Here is a 20,126-nt window from a genome sequence, read left to right as displayed (position 1 = left end):
CTGCCTCTTCCTCGGACACCTCAGTCCCTTTCTTCTCCAGAGTCAACAGGCCAATCCTTGGCAGGTACCTATTGCCGCCAGGCCAGCAGCTCAGGAACGCAGCTGTGCCCCTGCCCTCGCTGGTCACTTAGCCCTGAGGGGTGCCATTGCTCTGCCCACACACCTGGTTTCCTCCTCATCTCCCAGCTGTACAGAGGATAGCCTTGGTCTAGTGCTGGTCTTAGCTCCGGCAGTGTCAATCTGGAGGTGCAGCACTCAAGCCAGCGGAGTTCTGCCGACAGATGCCGCAGGAACCGACAGCAGCAGCTGGCCCTGTGTGCCCTGGTTTTGGAGCCAGGGTCAGTGTGACGAGCACACAACTGTACCAACCCCTTCCTGAATGTAACACATCTCACAGGGCCTGCCCCTGCCCCTGCTAGGTCAAGGAGAGCAGAAAAGGACTGGAGGCCTTTTCTACCAAGAACTAACCTCACTTCCCTTAACCCTTTCTTTACACCTCTGATCCATCATCCCGGCACCCTTCCTGTGACAGAATCCCCAGCTTGTTGTATGGTACTCAACCCGCATGGTGTTCTTGATCAGACTCTAACAAAGGTCTGATGAGACAGCAGTGCTGTTCTTATTTTGCATGCTATACTTCTCCGCTAACAACTCTGACTCCTGACTGTTTTCCCTGATGCTGTCTCCACAATATTCCCCATGTACGCACACAATCACCCCCAAATTTTCCCCCAATTAGTGCTGGGAAGAACCCCGTAGACAAGTGATATATAATTATCAGTTTCATAAAAGCGTGAGTACGTCTAACAAATCAGAATGAATTTTTCAAAGCTGCAAAAAAGAGCATTGATGAGGGAAGCCGTGGACATCAGAAAAGCTTTTTGATACCATGCCGCACAAAAGACTAATCTACAAGGTCAGTAAGTACGGTAGAGAGGGTGAGCTACTTGAGTGGATAAAGGCTAGCTGGGAAATCAAAGACGGAGTTTCCTTGGGAGCTTTAATAGTTTGGGAAGGAGGGAGGCGAGCACTGAAGCATCACAACGATCAGCATTAGGAGCAGCTTTTTGCACTTGCTGTGTCAAGAACCCAGAGGCAGTACACTGCAGTGAGGGGGGTGGCGTTTGTGGAGGACACAGAGTCAGGGCAGGCAATCATGTTTGAGGAGGCCAGAGAAGAGCCCAGGCAAGCAGACAAATTGATTCGGAAACTGACTATGGAGCAATGAAAGGCAGCAAGGCTGGGACAGAAGGGAAGGGAGAAGGACAGACTTTGGGGAGGGGATCAGACCCAGCAGCACACAGAGAAGCAGAAGGAAAAATGGAGAGCGGAAAGCTAGAGGCCTCAGCATAGGACAGATCTCCTGCCTAGAGAGTCTGGGACTGTGGGCACGTGAAGAGTGGGTTCCTCCTAGGCTAGCAGGGGTTGAACACAACCCCATGTGCATTTCACCTGATCAAGAGAGCAAGGAGGGTCCTGTGGTTAAGGTACTAGCTAGGAGATCTAGTTCAATGCCCGGCTCTGCCACAGACTCCGTGTGTGACATTGGCAAGTCATTTATCTCTGTGCCTCAGTTCCCCATCTTTGAGTTTGGGGACAATCCTCCTTTGTCTGTCTTATTGATTTAGGTCATAAGCTCTTTGAGGCAGTATGCAGCACAATGGGACCCCAGTCTCTGATTTGTCCTGTGATCCCCACGTCACAAGAGATTTACAATCTCATGCAGGTAGTGTACAGAAAACCCCCGGATTTGCTGGAATATACTAACTGCCAAAGATAAAGGCAGCTCTTCAAAAGGGTGCGAAGCCTCAGCATCTCTGAGGGGCAGCTCCCTGAGACACATACCATGGATTAGATGGAAGTATTGGGGCAAAGAACCCTGCTGGGTGAGGAGTGTGCTGACAAAGGCATGGTGCCTCTGTAGGCCAGAAGGAGGGAACATCACAGTGCCAACTCTGAAGAGGCTGTTGCATTCGCTCCCCTTCGTGCCCCCCAGCTGCAGAGTCTAGCCCCAGCAGTAGCACATATCCTGGGAATGTGAGCCAGCAGGTGCTGGGAGAGAAGCTCTCTGCATCAGCTCTATCCCTGGTGCATGTGCCCAAACCCCTGGGCAGAACATGGCCTTCAAGCAATTAAGTTCCACACTCAATATTTAGTAGATACTGCAGCTGCATCTAACACACATGCACATCACATAGAAAACGGGCCTGTTTTTTAAGGACAAAGCACATCCCGAATGTGACTTGTGGGGGCATTTACTGCAATCAGGCACGCAAATGACCGGAGTTGCGCGATTTGTGCGTGCAACTCCTGATTTCTATGCACAATCACTGAAACTGCATATGCAGTTTCCAAAGCAAACCCAGCATGTGATATTATTCCATACTGTAGCGTACACACACACAGAGGGGAGTATAAATAGCCTTATTGAATAATGGTCCCAGGAAATTCTTCTTGTGCTTTGTAAGGAGCCAGACAATTAGACCATATTTGGAATGCTTTGCATACTTTCTGGTCATCAGATTAGAGCGATGAAGAAGGTAAAGCAGAGGGCAATCACAACAATGCCACCCGGAGTCAGCAATCTTCAGTCACTCACAGAGGTTATAGCAACTAGGTCAAAAGTCTGCAGAAATGAAGAACAAAGGGCTTGTCTATAGGCAGATCCATGCAGAGGAGGATCCAAATTCAGGGGCCACCCGGGCAACAGCCTGGGTGCACGGTGGAGGTGGCACCCGTGTGCTCTCTACTGACCCAGCCGGATCAGGAGCGCTGTTGGAGGGCGCCGGAAGAAGCCATATCAGCCCCACGCCCGCTGGCAGGAAGGATATTGCTGTCCAGAGCCTGGAAGAGATGAGGAAGAAAGCAGAGAGGAAAATGGAGTCCCCCAGGGCTAGCCTGTTCTCTGCTGAGAGCGGACATACAGACAGAACGGATTTGCTTCCTGCCACCTTGAACTGTCCAACGTTTCTTACACACGTGTGTGAACGTGTCACCCACGATGAGTGTGTGTTACAGGTCCCCCCACTCGCCAGTGGGTTACACACACACAGACTGTACTGGGCAGGATCCTCCTCTAATGTAAACCAGCATGTCGCCACAGAGGTCAGTGGAACTACACTCCATTTCCACCGGCTGAGCATCTGTCTCGCTAGTACAATAAAAGTGGCATGGCCCAATGGTCAGAACTGGGCTTATTCCTTGATCTGGGCCATCATAACGGCTGTTTTTAAGCCAAAGCCCCCATTGAAATCAAGTAGGGGGATGACCTAAAAATCAATGGGGCTACAGCCCCACTGCTGCCAACACACTGTATTCTCTGGGACAAGTCAGTTGCCTTCTCTATGCTTTGGCTTCTGCAGCTGTGAAACAGATCACAATCGTGAAGGACTCAGTGAGATTTCTAAGTTCCAGACTGGTGGTTCTCCACTCGCAGCCCCCACGCCGCTTGCAGCCCAGTCGGCACACAGCTGCGGCCATGTGACATCCTCAGGGCCATACGGTAGTCATACATATGCCACATGCATACAATATAACACAGAGAGCTGCATATGCAGCCCACACTGGTAAACAGGTTGAGAATTTCTGGTCTATACAAAGCTCTCCAGACCTCCCTCAGAAGGAATGCTGACAAGTGGCAACAGATGCTGAATTTCCAGTAGCAGTCGTCATAACCCCACCCCAATACTGGAAACTATCCTCCCCCCCATATGATTTCTATACATGTGAACTTTTTAAAAGTACATTTTCCCCTTTTGTTTCGAGGACAGCTCTACAAACAGCCTAGCAAGCTACCACGCCCTCCATCAAATCCTCCTACAACGCTGGTGAGTGGGAGAGCACAGATCCCCTAATTGACAGGAACACTGTCATTCTCAAAACAAAACAAAATCACTAGAAACCCAGCAAATTCAGAGTGAAGGTGAAATTTAAACGAAACCCAAACATGGGAAAAGATGCAAATCCCAGTAAGATACCCAAACAGCCTCAACTCTGTCCAGTTAGTGGCACCTGCCTCCCATCTTCCCTGCTTTGATCCTTTCAAAATTAGCTCCCGCAAGTTTTCACTCACCCCGTGAAGATGTGTTTGTTATTTTGGAGATCAAGGACATTTTCTAAGGTCTTTGAGAGGTTTGCAGAGCAGGGCTTTGGATATGGTACAACTGGAAAAACCAGTTCACTAGCACCACTGCGGATCCCCCTGCCTGACCTCATCATTTCCCACAAGGGCTTGTAGAAGCCCGCACAGAACGGCAGCCATCTTTAGGGTGGAAGACGGTTGCTGTAGACCAGCACAGCTGGTTCGGGCAGCAAGTGAAGAATCTCACCCTGAATGGAAACTGCAGAGGGACAGGCGGTCTGATCTGCATAGCATTGAGTGCGCCGTCAGCCTCCACTGGCATCAAGGAGAACTAAGGATACTGCGCACCTTACAGGACTGGGACCTTAGCTGAGAAAACAATCATTATCCCAACTGGAATTCTGCCAGGACAGTGGGGTTAATACCCAGGCTCTGAGGCTTAATCTACACTACAAAGTTTTGCTGGCATAGCTAGGAGTGTGAAAAAAATCACCTCCAGACTGACATAGCTACAGGGCAAAAGCCCTAATGTAGACACCCCTGTACCAGCAAAAAAGTCCTTTAGCCGGAACAGCTTACATCAGCGGGGGAAGAAGGTTAACAAAGCCAGCAAAAGAATTCCTTGTGGTGATATAACCTGCGTCTCCCCTAGGGGGCTCTGCCGACATAGCTCTTCTAGTATAGCTGTCGACAAAGCCTTTGTAGTATAGACAAGCCCTTACTAAAATCGCTGGAACAAACAACCAAGTCAAGTGGTGGATTCTCCATCTCTTCAGCTCCAGACTGGCTGCCTTTCTGGAGGGCGCTTCAGCCAGACAAGTTACATAGAGCTCAATAAAGGGATAACTGGGGGAAATGTGATGGCCTGTGATAGACAAGAGGCCAGAAGAGATGATCTAATGGTACCACCTGTGAATCTAGAAGCGTCACCAGCCCTTTAATGACCACAGGCTCTCGGGTTACCATACCATCCAGGAGACAGCACCTTGGGCATTCATTCTTCATTAACGTCTCTGAGGGGATCACCCCATCTACTGAATCCAAACATCACTTCCAGCAGTGGCGGCATGGGCTTTCCTTGAAGATCTCTCCTCCATGAAATAACCTCAGCTAATCCTACTTAGCTTGGGAGGTGAGGTGCCCAAGGGCAAACATCTGCTACACATGAACCAGGGGGGAAATATGCTGTAGTCAGGTAATATTCTGAGGGCACTGAAATGTCAAATACAGGCCTAACTTTCAATACATGGGGCCAAATCCTCCACTGATGTAAATCAGCAATGCGCCACTGAAGCCAGAGGAGCTGCACTGATTTACGCCAATAAATATGGTCCCTTATTTGCACAGGTGACTGAGAGTATAAAACTGTCCCTTACAACTCAGAAATCCTTGCAAACTAATGCAACATGGTATTTATAGTCTAGATGCAAACCACAGTCTAAGATCAGAACCACTGAGCAGCAAACACCAGGTGTTGAAGCTTCTGCTCAGTGCATTTATAGATGCAAGATTGCAACTAACAATTAAAGACGCACACATAGAAAGAGCCAAGAAAAAACCCTAATGGAAGCATTTCAGCTCATGCATACACCTAGTGGTAATGTTGGGAAGTCCACACTGGGAACATCCTGGGATTAGCAGAACCAGCAGCATTCAAGAAAAAGCTTAGAGCATCCATAGCAAAAGACAGAAAGCATTTGAGACTGTTGCATCTCTCGGGGAAGGCAAAAGGATGTTCAGGGTGAAGGACAGGGGCATTTACTGCATTTGTGATGGAGGGTGACAGGTTAAATAACAAAGGAATGGAAAAGAACGAGGAAACACGTTCAAAAGAGAAATCCCCAGAAGAGAATATCAACAACTAGAGTGGAGACAAGAGGTAGGTGGCTAGAGTTAAAGGAAGTATATAAAACCCAGTATGTGGAAAGGCAAAACAACACACATCACATGGGAGGGTGGGGTGGAGAATGACTGAGAACTGGGGGGAAAAGGTCTGGAAATGAGAACCCAAAATTAAACAAAAAGAAGCCTAAAAAATAACTGAAAATCATGATGAACTGGAAAGGGAACAGCGGAAGCCAGACAAGATTTAAAGGCCCAAATACAAACTCCATTCAGCCACCACCCCAAGTGCCAAGGGCACCGTTTGCTCTGATCGCTAGAAGGCCATCTGAACATCACGCTAATACGGGACTTTAAAAGCTGTGCCTAAGGAAAGCAAAGTCAAGGGAGGCCAGAGTCTGGCATAGAAGTGCATCAAGACCCCACCGCACTGGGGCAAAAATTAGTCCTGGTGCATGTGGATATAATCCTTATTAGTTGCAATGACACTGTGCAGGCTTATATCAGGGCCAAAGGGGTCTAAAAGTTACTGAGCCTAATTCTTCTCTAGTTACATTAGCTTAAATATGAAGCAAATCCACTGCACTTAATGAAGTTACTCTGGATTTACACTTGCGAGCAGAACTGGATCCATGGCACACGGGATAAGATCACATGCATCTCTATGGCCCCTGTGGAAATATCTTAGCAATTCAAACATAGTTTTCCAGTTGTAACATCAACCAACAACCAGTGGTGACACAGAAATGACCACTGGAAAACTGGCATAGGTGAGAGCAGAATCAAGCCCTTAGGATGGATTTGAACCATGGCGTAAAAGTGAAAGGCTCCATCTCACAATGAAGTGCCGGGGACGTACATTCTCTAGCTGGAGAACTTGACAAGAGACAGATTCAATGGTCTAGGGTTTTTTTTACCCATCTCTAACTTTTACGACTTCTAAGAGTTTAAATGGGAAGATGCAACACCCCACCATCACATCATCGAGAGAGGAGGAGTAAGGATAGATGACATTATAAACTCCCAGAGCCCCGTTCTCACAATCTAGCTGCATCAGTGGTAACCCCAAGTTCCAACTGTTTGCAGTGCCGTCTTGGTACTTCCTAAGAAGTGTGGCTCTCTCTTGACAGGTGACCATAAAAATGGCTTCACGGGGTGCCCATGTTTGTTGGCTCATGGATCCCATATGAAATCTTCTCACTTTACACATAAAAAGATGGCATTTCGCTTCTCATGCACCATCCCCAGTTACAATGATTTTGCTGGCCAAATTGTACCCTGGTTAGCAGCTGTGCCTTTAACATCATTGCATAGGCATTGCCATTTGAAGGCAACAGGGTTGCACAGGTGTCACAGAAGACAGAATGTGGCCTGGAAGAGAAGCAGCTTAGAAGACAAGTGATGATACACAGGAAGGGGAGAACCCAGCTTTCAGATCCTAAGGGTGTTGCAGGGCTGGAGTCTAGAAACAAACTTTTTATTTGTAAAATGGGCGTGTCTAAGATGGAATCAAGAAGACAGATGCAGGACCCTCTTAAAGCAGAGTCACTTTGTATTAATTATCCAGAAAGGATTACACTTTCCAGCCAAGGCAAAGCATAAAAGGAGAGATCTTTGACAAGACAGACATGGGTTATTCTGTGTCCAGGGAGCCGGGCGAGAAAGACCCCTGACAATGTGACAGACAAAAGGAGGGGAAAAAATATGGAACCGTGTCATGGAGAAGAGAGATTCCAGGCCACGAGACACAGAAAGAAACAGATTAAAGTGATTGCAAAGCACATGTTAGCTGGAGCAACCACTTTGAGACACATCGAGCCTGATTCTGATCTCATTTGCACCAGTGTAGATCAGGAGTAACCCTAATTAAGGCAATAGGGTAAAAAACCTGTTGTATGTTTGCTCGGAATCAGGTCCTCTGTTTCTCTCTGAAAACAAATTGTGGCGAGTTACAAACCTCAGTAGTTAGCCTAATATGGTACGTAGGCTGATCCAAACACTTCCATGAAATACAGGGTTCCCCTGTGTGCTTCATTCTGCTGCTTTAAAAAGTTGTGACCTTAAAATCCTTTTATTCTTATAACAACAGGCTGCCAAGTGCATGGCTATGGATTGTTAAAAAGCCCTGCGATGCCCTCCCCCTGCTTCCCAAATTTAGAGGAGGACAATCTGGGAAGATAATGCTCTATGTTCACAAACCGACAAGGCTTGCAGTGCTGATACCAATTGCCCTCAAAGACCACCTGCATCCTGAGAAGAGAGGGCTTTTAAAAATGTGCCTGATTCACAGCACCCACCCACCTCACCGATCAGGATGTGTGGGGAGTTCAGAAGGGGGTGAACTGAGAGGGGGAAGTGTAAGCCACATATCAGGTAAATGGGCTCAAAAGCTTCCTTAACACATACAAGTCTGAAGATGAAACCTAACAGCCTGGATGAAAAACACATGTGCAGACACAAAGTCCCACCCCACACCTGTTTGATTTATCGGAGCACTTCTCTGCCACCAACAGATCAATTCTGACACTTCCCAACACACATGAGCCACCCCCCAAAATAAATGTCCCCCACCACATAACAAAGGTAAGGCCCGAAGGGACCATGATGATAATTCCATCTGACCTCCTGCGCCAAGCCCAGGGCCCCTCTGCTCATTGCTTCCCGTTTGTCTGCAGAGAAGATACCACTGTCTCCCCGGGCCCTGCTCAGCCAGCTTGCCCAGGCAACACCCACCACGGACGGGCAGGAGGGGAAGATGGCCCGGTGCCCCCCGCCCCAACGTGCTGGAGTGTGAGCAGAGAAGCAACTCCCAAGAGGGTGGCGAACGAAGAATCTTCCCCCGGCTTTAACCACAGCGCCAAACAGGGTGCAAGCCACGCCAGCTCAGAGCCCCTTCGGGCCGGGCTCGCCTTTGCGCCCACCGCTGTTGCACTGGAGCCACGCAGCCTGGCCTCGGTGCAGGCACCCCCAACTGATGCCAGGGTGAGTGAGATCCACCACAGGCCCTGCTGACCCCCGGGCGCCCACTGGCTGCCGTGGAAGCAGCCCCATGTCCAGACCACCTTGAAGTCAGAGTCAAAAGCTCGAGGCAGATCCCACTGTTTACTCCCTATCTGGCTGCATACGGATACAGGCTTTGCTGGTTAGGGAAAGGGGCTGCTTTTTTCCCCTACTTGCTGATTGGTTGTATGGTCCAACCACCTATCTTCTGCCCTCCCAACCCCTCCACTGCAGCTTCAGCCCCACCCCACTGCTACAATCCCCCCGACCCCTCTGCAACATTGCCCATCCTTTTTCCTACTCCCGTAAGCCTATTAACTCAGCCCCTCCCCACCACTCCATCTCCCACCAGATGTACAGCTGATCCAAGAGGACATTTGCCTCCCTTTCTGCATGTGACCCCTTGTTCCCTCCACCCTTGGTCTGTCTCCTCTATGCAGACCGTAAGCAACACAAGGAATGTCTCTTACTCTGTACAGCATCGATCACAACAGGACCCTGATCCCGATCAAGGCCTCTGGACATTATCGGCTTGCAAAGAATCATCACCCTGCACTCTAAAGGAGGGAATTGTGGTAGGCAAACAGTCTCATCAAAGAGGGGTAAAGATCAGCCACTTCAGAGCTGGGAAGTGTTAAACACTCCTTCCCCCATTATTCAGCCAAGACAGGGATTACGTCTCCACCTCCCTTAACAAGACTGGCAGAGCTGGAGAAGGATCTAACAGGAAAAGCTGGGATCACCCTACGCTCCCTGGACCTCTAGGGAAGAAAAATCCCCAAAAGGCTCCCTCTCTCCTTGAAGTTGAAGTGGGGGGGGGGGGGGGTTGGGACACTTCAGCACTATATTCTTGTTGAGCAACAGAGCATGAGTAAACGATGGAGGCTTTTCGTGGTCTGGTGAGTTTAAGCTATGAGCTGAAAGTTTAACTATTAATACACTTAATCAAGGGGTCATTTCTACGCCCAGGGTTTGCGAAAACAAATTTACCATTAGGGAAGAGGGTGGGGGGGAGACCAGGATAAGTCAGCACTGCCCCAGCGGAACCAGTCTCCCCATGCCTGCGGAGGGCGGCGGAAAGGGGTGGGCGACAGGACTGGAGAGGGCTGGCTCCGGGCTCCTGCCTCACTGTGAGGCTGAGTATGGCCATCAAAACGCGTGACGGAGTGGCAGTCAGACAAAGCGTGGAAACCCAGGCCACTGCGCCGGCAGGAAATCCAGAGTCTTCCAAGCAAGGAAGGCATTAGAATAGCAAAGGCAGTGGAGTGCCGGAGGAGATGCCTGTGGCTAGGTCCCAGACAGAGCGGGATCCAGGCCAGCCCCTGGCCAGGCTGCTGACGGGTGAGCGGGGATCTGGTCCCAAGACAGCCATCTTGGTGGCTTGGCATGTTTTGCCCCTGAAGCGGGGGCCGCTCCAAAAGGCTCCTCCCACCCATCCAACAGATCCCAGCGCTGGGACCCACCCTACATCTGGAGGGGAACTCTTCCACCAAGGGGTCCAGGGCAGATCCTCACTGGTATTGTTGTGGTGCCACTGAAGGCCATGGAGCTCCCAGACTTACAGATCCCTCCAGGATCTGGCCCCAAATCCAGCCTACAGTAGGGGTGGGCAACTCCCGGGAAAGCCTCTGGGCCAAATCCAGGATTGGTGTAAGTGGTGAAGCGATGGCACTTGCGTGATCCAGCAGGTCTGCAAACGAAGGGGATGAAGGCAGAAGGGAGCTGCAGCTGGTAGCAGACAGAGATACAATAAAGCAGCACACTTCCCTCCACCGTCTGTTACCCCCGGAGGCAACAGCCGAGCCTGGACACCATCCCTTTTACACCCCCAGGAATGGCTTAAAGCTGCCAAATGGCTTCCCAGAGTGGGAGCTGCCGTGCACACCCACCACACTCCCCGTCAGTGCAAGCCACACTCCCGTGCCGCCCCAAAGACACCCTCCAGCCAAGGGACACATAGGGCCTGATCCTAGATCCAATGGTATGAGAGCAGAATCAGGCCCAGGGAGAGTTACACCACCACTGCTGAATTTAAAGCTCCAGACTGGCACTTCCAGGCATCATGGGCCCAATTCTGCTCTCCTGTACACCGGTGTAAATCAGAAGGAACTTCACTGAGGTCAGTGAAGTCAAGACTGGTGTAAACCTGAGATAAGCAGAAATCAGGCTTTTTCTGTCTCCCCCCACACACACGTCCTAGTCACAGTCACAGGGTGGGCATTGCCGCAAAGTCACCCGCTCCCCTGGTGTGGCCTTCCATAGGTGCCGGGGACCAACTCCTCTGCTGGTGTCGACTGGCGCACTTCTGTGAAGTCACCAAACACTGCTGATTTACACCAGAAGTGAATCTGGCTCAGAGTTTTTAATTTCACAGGGTAAATCCCCATTCCTTCCTTGCCCCTTTGCCAAACTCAGCCCTCCCCTGGCGGGCTTGGCCCCGGAGAAAGCACATGGGAAAAAAGCAAAGTATCAGCAAAACTCGGCCCACTGCAGTGTGAATCCAGAGAAAGCCACGCTGCTAAAGGCAATGGCGTGACGCTGGTGTGAATCTGGAGTAAGCCACGCTGCCAAAGGCAATGGCGTGACACCGGTGTAATCGAGAAGAGGATCAGGCCAGTGATATGTCTGGTGTTTTGCAATACAATTTTACAAATCCACCTTGCAATAGTGTCTCTTTGTGAGGCAGGTTCCTGTTTTGCTAGGATTCAGCTGAGAACACGGACAACTCATGTCCCCAAACTGCTTTCAGTCACAACTGCACCAGAGCCAGATTGGAACCAGCACCCTAGAGGTGCAAGGCCCCATATGACCCTGCTCCCCGCTCCAAGCCAATCAGTCCCCTCCCCCCGCAAAACCCCAACCCTCTAATTTGTAATTCATCTAGCTCTGTGTTACCAAACCTGTTAAATCTGAATGGGCCAACAGGCCAGATCCTCTGCAGGTGTAGATCATCTCCACTGATGCCGGTGGAGTTATGCCAATTCACACCAGCCGAGGGTCTGGCTCGAAGCGCTACTGGCGGAGCTCAGATGTGAAACCACCAGAAAACCACATTGTTCTTAGGCACAAACGACAATACCGACAGTCTAGAGAGCGAGAACAACTCAGGAAACATCAGGAGTTCTCATCTGCCTTCTCTCCGGATCATTGCTGGGCACAGGCAGAGTTTACCCTCCAACCTACAGGGTAGGTAGGGGGCGGATTCCCCAGAACCAATGGATGAGATGCCACAGGGCCTGCAGGGAGAGGAAACACTTCCCCAAAGGTGAGAGAAACCCTTAGTGAGATGGGCTGACAAGTCCCCACTACAGTCATCCCCATTTTAGCCTCCCCCTCTCATCTGACTGGTCTCAGCTGCATCCTTTATCAAGGAGGACCAGCAGGTGTTTGGAAAGAAGCACCTACAAAGACATCCTCGGCCAGCTAATGTCACACATGAATTTTTGGCTGCTGGGCTCACACTGCAGACTGGATCAGTCCTGAGCCTTCAGTGCATCCCACGCTGCTGGAGTAGAACACAGCCCAACGGGATTTCATAGGGACTGCGGGCCAAATTCAATACTAGCGTAAGCTGACACAGCTGCACCATAGTCAACAATTGTGGCATCTGCCAGTGGCCAAGTTGGCTGCTTTGTGCTCCTCACATCTCTACCACTAAGTCCATGTCATAGAATCATAGAAGATCAGGGTTGGAAGGGACACCAGGAGGTCATCTAGTCCAACCCCCTGCTCAAAGCAGGACCTACCCCAACTAAACATCCCAGCCAGGGCTTTGTCAAGTAACAACTTGACTCAAGCCTGAAGCAATTCATCTTTTTTCCCACCAAAGTGGCAATAACCTGGGAATGATGTGTGCGTGCGTCCATTCAAAAAGCTTTACATTGTAAAAACCCCTTGCACATGTGTCACACACACAGTCTGCACTACCCCAAGGCCTTCTCCTCCCCTTTCAATAACCTCTGTGTGTTTCAAACGCCCTTGTTTAGCCCAATGAAGACAAATGCAACATCTGTCTAATCCATGGTAAGCAATTGCGTTTTGCAATGTGCACTTTGCATTTGCCACTGGTAAACAAAACTCCCAGGCAACTTCATTCAAAGAGTTTCATTCATGAAATCAGCAGAACTTTCAAATCATTCCAAACATTTACTACGTCGATTTCATTTGTCCAGCACTTTAAACTGTCATTTCCTTTATCAGCTTTAATGTGCAGAAGAAGAACATCGACTAGAACTTCAAACACACAGAGCCAAGTCAAACCTCATCAGCAGAAAGCTATAGGTGGTTCTTTTGTTAGTTTACTTTTATTATCGCTCTCTGATGGGTTAACACCCACAAAACCTCTGGAGGTCAGATCACTGTCTATAAAGCCGATAAAATGCACATCTACACATATGCACACACACACACACACACATACACACAAAAGACATCTTCCTGGATTTAAGTTACAAAATGAGCCCATTCCCATGGCGGGGGAAACACAGTAAATCTTACCAACAGCTCCCAGTTCTGTAGGGCAGCACTACTAAAATCAGGCAATAAACATACTCTTGGCAGAGAGGTGCGGGTTTAGCTCCCTTTGCTGCCTCGCCAATGTGGGCAGAAGCCTTGGAGAATGACACTTAAGGTTTTTCTGCTCAATAATGCAATAAAGAAGCCGATTTGTTTTTGACATTGCACTGAGAGTTCTCATCAAGGTCTAAATGCCCAGACTGTTGGTTTTTTTCCCCCACAAAGGGGACACCATGCACAATCTTTTAGGAAAGAAAGAAAAAAGGGAGGAAAGGGGCACTCTGTTTTCTATGTCTAACTAAAGGGTATTTTGCACTCCAAAGGAAAAACCCAGTTCTGCTTTTCTATTAATCAATGCCTCTTAAAGGCAAAATCCTTGCTACTTGGCCTTCAATTTCAATGGCTCGGGTGTCTTTCAAAGCGCACATTAAAGCAAAGCTATTTAACTGTTGGAACATTTTTAAAAACCTCACACAAATAAACAAAAGGGAAAAAAACCCAGTTACAGTAGCACTAAGCGAAAGCAACTAAATTCAGGCCAGGATCTTTGTCAGTCCAAAGTCCTCCCTATGCCTAGGTGCCACATGGAAGACCACCCAGCCTTTGGGGAATCCTCGAGCACACAGAGGGGATAAACAGGGGTGGAGTTAACAATGAAGTTGCAGTCTGAACTCTGAATTTCCTGGCTCTGGTGGGTTTAAGTTGGACCCCACACAATTACTTAAAGCAGTTGCTTGCCAGGAAGTAGCCTGCAGGCCAGATTTTCACTCCTGGGTGCAATGGGCCCATTAGTAATAAATCCCACAGTTGGACAGGCAAATCAGGTAGAGAAACACCTAACCACTCCCTGTATAGGCAGCTACCTGAACTACGGTCACGGGGTCCTGTCTGCATGCATAAGCTTGGCCATTCACGAATGGCTTTGCAGGAACAGCCGCTGTGCCTGTGGCTGGAAATGAAGCCTTTCGTGTTTCTTCCAGCAATTTAAGAACTATTTTTTTAAAAAGGTGCAAAAGCAAGTGAAGGTGGGAAGTGTCCCCATGACAGAACAAGGGGAGCAAGGAGCACTGGAAAAGCCTTAACATGGCAAGAAAACTATGAAAGGACCAATGACACCATCATGTCAATCAGGGCCTACTCCCAAAGGTGTAAAAAACACTACTTCCACTGACTTCAGTGGTGCAAGACCCAATCCCTACCCCTGGCATGTCCCTTTCAAGATGCATAGTGATAAGAAACGTGCCCTCCATTCTAATTCAGTGGGTTACACTTGGGATTTCTTTGGGGCATGCCCAACTATTAAGTTGTTCTTTTAAACCGCGGTATTCCCCAAGTATGCTACAACTAAGACAGCATGGATCCTTTACTCCCTCGAGTAGTCCTCAAACCATACCAGTCAGCCCATCCTCTCTAAGGAGCCAACTCAAGGGAGCAAAAGTTGCTGGATCACATGGAACTCTGCACACATGTGATGTGTTATCACTGGATGCCTGTACAGCTTTGTTTATGTTTAGGACTCAGAATGAGTAGCACTTTCTTTTTAATCGCTCCTTTGAATGAAGAATTAAAGGACCCAAACCAAACAACTGGTTGAAAAGGGAAGGACATTGGTACTGGAGGATATAGCCTTAAAAAGAAAGTTACGCATTGGGCCTAAATGAGTTAAACTATGATTGAGCTGAGTTTTGTATAATAATCACCAATCCAGTAAATCATTCGCAAAATACGCTACAGCTTTACAGCTACCAGCGTGCGCTGTGGATGCATATTAGATAAATTACACATTGTACACTGCAATCGTCTGCTTCCATTTAATCTTTTATTCTTAGTGTACGTTCAATGCCCGCAAATCAAATGCAAGGGGAGCTCCGCTCCAGCAGCATGAATTGCATATTACCAACTCAAAGGCAAAGTGGGAAAAAATATTACTTGGTAAAAAAAAAATACTTAGTTACTTGTCAGACCTGGCTCAGTTTCAGGTAGCGGCACCCAGCCGTCCCTTGCTGACCGCAGTTTGGGAAACAAAACTAAATGGGTGACAACAAAACAGGGACATCAGCTACTCTGAGGATACAAAATTTGCTTCAAAAACTAAATGAAATAAACTCAGCGCCCTGTTGCTTAAATTAAAAAAACCTGTAGAAAACTCTGACCAAGCAACCTACAATCGGACTGAAGACCCTCTGATCTCCAGAGAAGCAAAAGAAACACCATCCAACTCACAAATCAAGGCGTTGGGCACAGGTAAAGGCTGTTCTCCCCCAGATCCTTTCTCCTGCTCTTTCTAAAAACAAATCACATTAAAGCTGGGGAAACCCCACCGCTGGCCCCCTCCCCTGCCGCCCCCCAGCGCCTGGCTCTGCATGGCAAGTGGGAGGCGGGGTGGCGGCCTGGGTTTGCGGCTGAATGGCCAGCCCCGGAGAGCAGGGCTAGGAATTGCTGACAGCCCCTGAGCTGCAGCGTCGCTAGCGGGCGCCGTTCTAATCCGCAGCTCGCACACGCAGAAGGGTCAGCTGGAGCGAGGCGAGCCCGCTGCTCCCAGACACCGCTGTAACCTGGGAAACACAGCGCCCGTGATTAGATTGGGGGAGAGGGGCGGGCGGCCTCCGGATCAATAACGCCGCGTCCTGGGATCACCGAGGGGCGGCTGCAGCAGCCGGGCCGGAGCCGGGCGCTGGAAACTGACATGTGCCATCGCATCTTTCTCCACCGTCTGTTCATTTCCCTCCGGGGGGGATCGGGGGGGCGAGGAGGGACAATCTCAATATTGCAAACAAAACTTTGCTCATTAAACAAACGCCCAGTCCTCGCGGCCGCAACCCTTCCCCGCCCCCAGCCTCACCATCCGAGCAGCAGCCGCCGGAATAAATGAGCAGCGACCTGAGACTGCCAGGACTGACTCCAGCCGCTGCAAGGGCGGGGAGGGGAGAGTCGGAGACACCCCCCCCGCAGGCAGGGGGAAGCGGACACTTAGGTGCCTTTGCAATCAGAGGGTGAGGGGGGCTTTCCCACCCCGCAAACCAGACGCAGCCTGAACGCACCGGAGCGGGGGAGGCGATTAGTTTCGGGAGGGGGACTTTAAAAGGAAAGTGTGGGAGGGTGCATAGCCCCCACCCCCTTCTCCTGGGATGTCTCTGTCTCTCCTCCAGGGAGTCCTGGTGCCAGCCGGGCTAGGGCGAACTCACGGCCCATCTCCCACAGGGCATCCCCCCCACACCCCCCAATCCCCTCTTTTTGTCTAGACCCAGTGATCTGAGACCAGCCTCTCTGCAGCGCTCTTCCATCCCGGCGGGGGAGGGAGAGAGCAAAGGGTCTGCTTTGCCCCCTCCCCCCTTCCTCCTCCCCTGGGCCACTGATCAGCACCTGAACGGGAGGGAAATTACAGGGCAAACTTTTTCCCGAGACTTTTCCCCCAACTCTTCCGCCGCCCGCGAATGCATCTGCATATTTAGCGAACACAGAGGCCTTTTCAGGCTCACGCACCTACCCGAGGAAGCGCGATCCGGAGCCGGAGCAGCAGCAGCGGCAGGGGGAGGAAGGAGGAGGAGGAGACGGGAGGGATGGGAGCTGCAGCCACCACCACTCCGGGCAGTGCGTGTGAGTGTGAGTGTGTGTGTGTGTGTATGTGCGCGCGCGAGCGAGCTGTCGCCGACCGGATTAAAGAGCCAAATCCCAGAGCGTGCAAAAAAAAAAATTAACACCTGCCAAAAAATTGTCTCCTTGCAAACCAAGGGGTGTGTGTCTCCCTCCCCTCCTGTGGGGTCGGGGGGGGGGGGGATATCAGCCGGACGGAGGGGCTGCAGCGCCCAGATCAAAGGGTCGCCTGCATGGGGGAGGGCGGCTCACAATGGGGAACTGCAAAAAAAAAAAAAAAAAGAAAGAGAAGTGAAGGGGGCGGGGGGGTCTCCTCCAAGGCAGCGTCTCCTTCCCCGCAAACCCACCTCTACATCCCTCCTCGCTCTGGAAGTACATACACAGCCGATCCGAACCACATTGCATAGGGCTGCTGCTGCCCGGGGGCTGCCGGCAAAACCCGGACCGGACCTACTCGCCTCGCCTCGCCTGCTGCCCACCGCCGCCGCCTTTGCCATCTCCGCCTCGCTCCCTTGGCCCTGCTCTTTTGCATGCTGATCGCCGGCTGCTCCCCCCCCCCCCACCCCGCTCCGCCCCGTCCCCAGCCACCACCAGCCCCAAAGCCAGCCAGCCGCACAGCCCAGCCAGGGCACCCCCTGGCGCCGAGCAGGCAGAACCGAGCCAGCCCCGCCTGGGCGGTTCGCCTCCAAAGGCGATTTCTCTGCAATCGCTTTGATTATTAGCCGATTAACTTGATTCGTGGCTGCGGCGGCTGCAGTCCCACTGGCCACATCCCAGTCCCCAAGCCTCTGCCATCTCTCGTTTTCTCCTTCGCTCCCTTTCTTTGCTCTTGCCTTATATTCCCTCTCCCCCCACCCCATACCAACTTTTAGTTTATTGCCGGAGTCCTTCCCCTTTAAAAAAAATAAAAACAAAACCCAAAGTCAGATGCAAAACTTTGCCCAGCCGGGATTCAGCAGCAGGGTGGCCTGGGACGATGCTGGCCCAGACGGGGTGGCCTCTAAGGGCTTTTTGATGGTCGTCTGGGGCTTTGTTAAACTGGCAGGGCGGCCCGGTCTGAACTTTTCCCTGGGGGAGTTCCTAGAAGACTGAGATTCACGCTGCTTCCTTGTGAAAACAGCCTGGCTGTGTCTCGCCACAAAATATTTCCAGCACATGGGCTGATTCACTGTGTGCAGAGACTTCTTTTATGAATAAAGGTTTTCCCAGTGGTTCCTTAGAGGTGTAAATACTTCAACAGACCACTTGTGGTACTCGTGCTAAACTTTGAAGATCCTTTTTATGATGATTATTATTTTATTATTATAATAATAACATGTAGCTACAGATGTGTGAGAGCCAGAAAGCAGAATGGTTTAGCTTTCCTCAGCTGATTAAAGGTTACTTGGACTCAGACTGCAGATTTCTCTGCCATTTCAACCTATTCTGAGCTGAAATTGTTCATACTAGTCTGTGTACATTATTAATATAAGATTTGTATAGGATATCAGCTCTCAGTAGAATCCAATGTGTTCATGTATTGTATTTTTATTACATACATTGGGCACCTATTTATAAATGCCAAGTATCTTATATTTTTTGTTATATATATAAATGCCAAACTAAAATATAGCTTCTGATAACTGCCATAAGTGTGTTAAGAGGCATATATTATTTTGGGGGTTGATTGGGAGTGAGGATTACAGCAAATAACAATTCAGAAATTGACCATCAAGATATAATTAAGCAGCAGGTCAGCTTTGTTTTGTTTTTTTCAACACATGATGCAGTCATTCATCCTCATACAGATAACCCCACTGGCTGGTGTATGTGTTATTACATTCTTTAATAATGTAGTTTTGTATCACTTGTCTCAGGCTATTTACCATCTGACAAAGTTTGGGTTTAGCTCACAGCATCATGTGACCTGGTCTTAGTAACAGAACTCCAGGACAAATAGTGGTAGCTGTCTCAGATAATAATTAATTAATAATAGGGAAAATGTAATATTGCTAAGCACTTATAGCACTCTCAAAGCACTTTGCAAAGCTGGGCAGGTGCTATTAACCCATGCACCCACCACACGACATTTTTCCCGCAGTTCTTACACTCCTTTGCGTTCACTTTAAAAAAATCATGTCTGCTGAGCTGCACATTTGGCAGAGTGCCTTCTGCAACTCCAGAAAGTGTGTGAGTGACCCTGCATAGCACCCTGTTGATTTCCATGGGGCTCTGCTAGGGAGCAAGAATCTTCCACCCCATGCAGCTCCACTTGTAGAATCAAGGTCTTAAATCGTACAATCTCCATCAATTTCAAGAAGACCAGGACCTGGCCCACTGATGCTACAGTGTTCAGAAGTACTGGACAAGATACACATACAGACACACACATGGCAGTCAACTAATCATAAAATGAGGTCTTAGATTATAAACCACTTGGACTAGGGAGTGTCTTTCTCCATGATACCATACTGGGCTGGTGTCTCAACTTAATAAATAATTGTTATTACTGCTTTTCTTTCTGTGCCACTTCTGCTTCACTCTTTGAATTTCCTGTTTGTGTGGCTGACGCCTAAAGAGCCTGGGAATGGGGCCCTGAAAGCTCAGGGTAGAATAAGCTAAAATGTCACCCCTCCTGTATCCTTCTGCTACAGCAGTGGAGCTATCCTCCTCTCTATTTCAGGTCAAAAGGCCACGTGACCTCCTCTCAGCAAATTTGTAGCCGGTCAATATTTGCTGGTGCCAGAAGCTATTGACTAGCTAGGAGGGCAATAGTGCAAAACTCTTTTCAGTCACATGATGCTGTGTCAGCCAATTGTATTATAGTTGGTAATCAAAGGGTGTCATAAGTAAATATGTCATATATAATTTGGGGATCACATGTGAACTTCTTACTGAACCCTTCCAGCATACCTGTAAAGAAAACAAGAAGGTGATATTTCCTCATCTTGCAATACAATCTCCAATTGGGTCTATGATCTCAAATGCACTCAGGGCTCAATTCTGCAAAGTTACTTGCATTGACTAGCACTTGCTCATCCACATAGTCTCAGGGAGTAAACAAAACTACTCTGGTGAGTTTCACTCAATGTGAATAACAGTTGCAGAACTGGGC

General features: G+C 49.5%; 1 protein-coding gene across 4 annotated transcripts in view; it reads right to left on the bottom strand.

The window, feature by feature from the left end:
• Positions 1-17,690, bottom strand: part of CXXC5 (CXXC finger protein 5) — a 94,017-nt gene extending 76,327 nt beyond the window's left edge. For 2 of the 4 annotated variants that reach the window (XM_067566819.1, XM_067566822.1), the window contains exon 1: positions 17,380-17,690. The gene's annotated coding sequence lies outside the window, so the exon portion shown is untranslated. Of the gene's footprint in view, positions 1-15,661; positions 16,637-16,925; positions 17,176-17,379 lie in introns of those variants that run through there. The other 2 variants (XM_067566820.1, XM_067566821.1) reach the window with 2 other exon arrangements.
• Between the last annotated feature and the right edge of the window lie 2,436 nt (positions 17,691-20,126).

This window comes from Emydura macquarii, unplaced genomic scaffold (genome assembly GCF_026122565.2).
Source record: "Emydura macquarii macquarii isolate MOO-44397 ecotype Brisbane River unplaced genomic scaffold, CSIRO-AGI_Emac_v2 contig_2768, whole genome shotgun sequence".
Classification (NCBI taxonomy): Eukaryota; Metazoa; Chordata; order Testudines; family Chelidae; genus Emydura; species Emydura macquarii.
The sequence above is the reverse complement of the archived record's forward strand: the minus strand, read 5'-3'. Positions and strand labels throughout refer to the sequence as shown.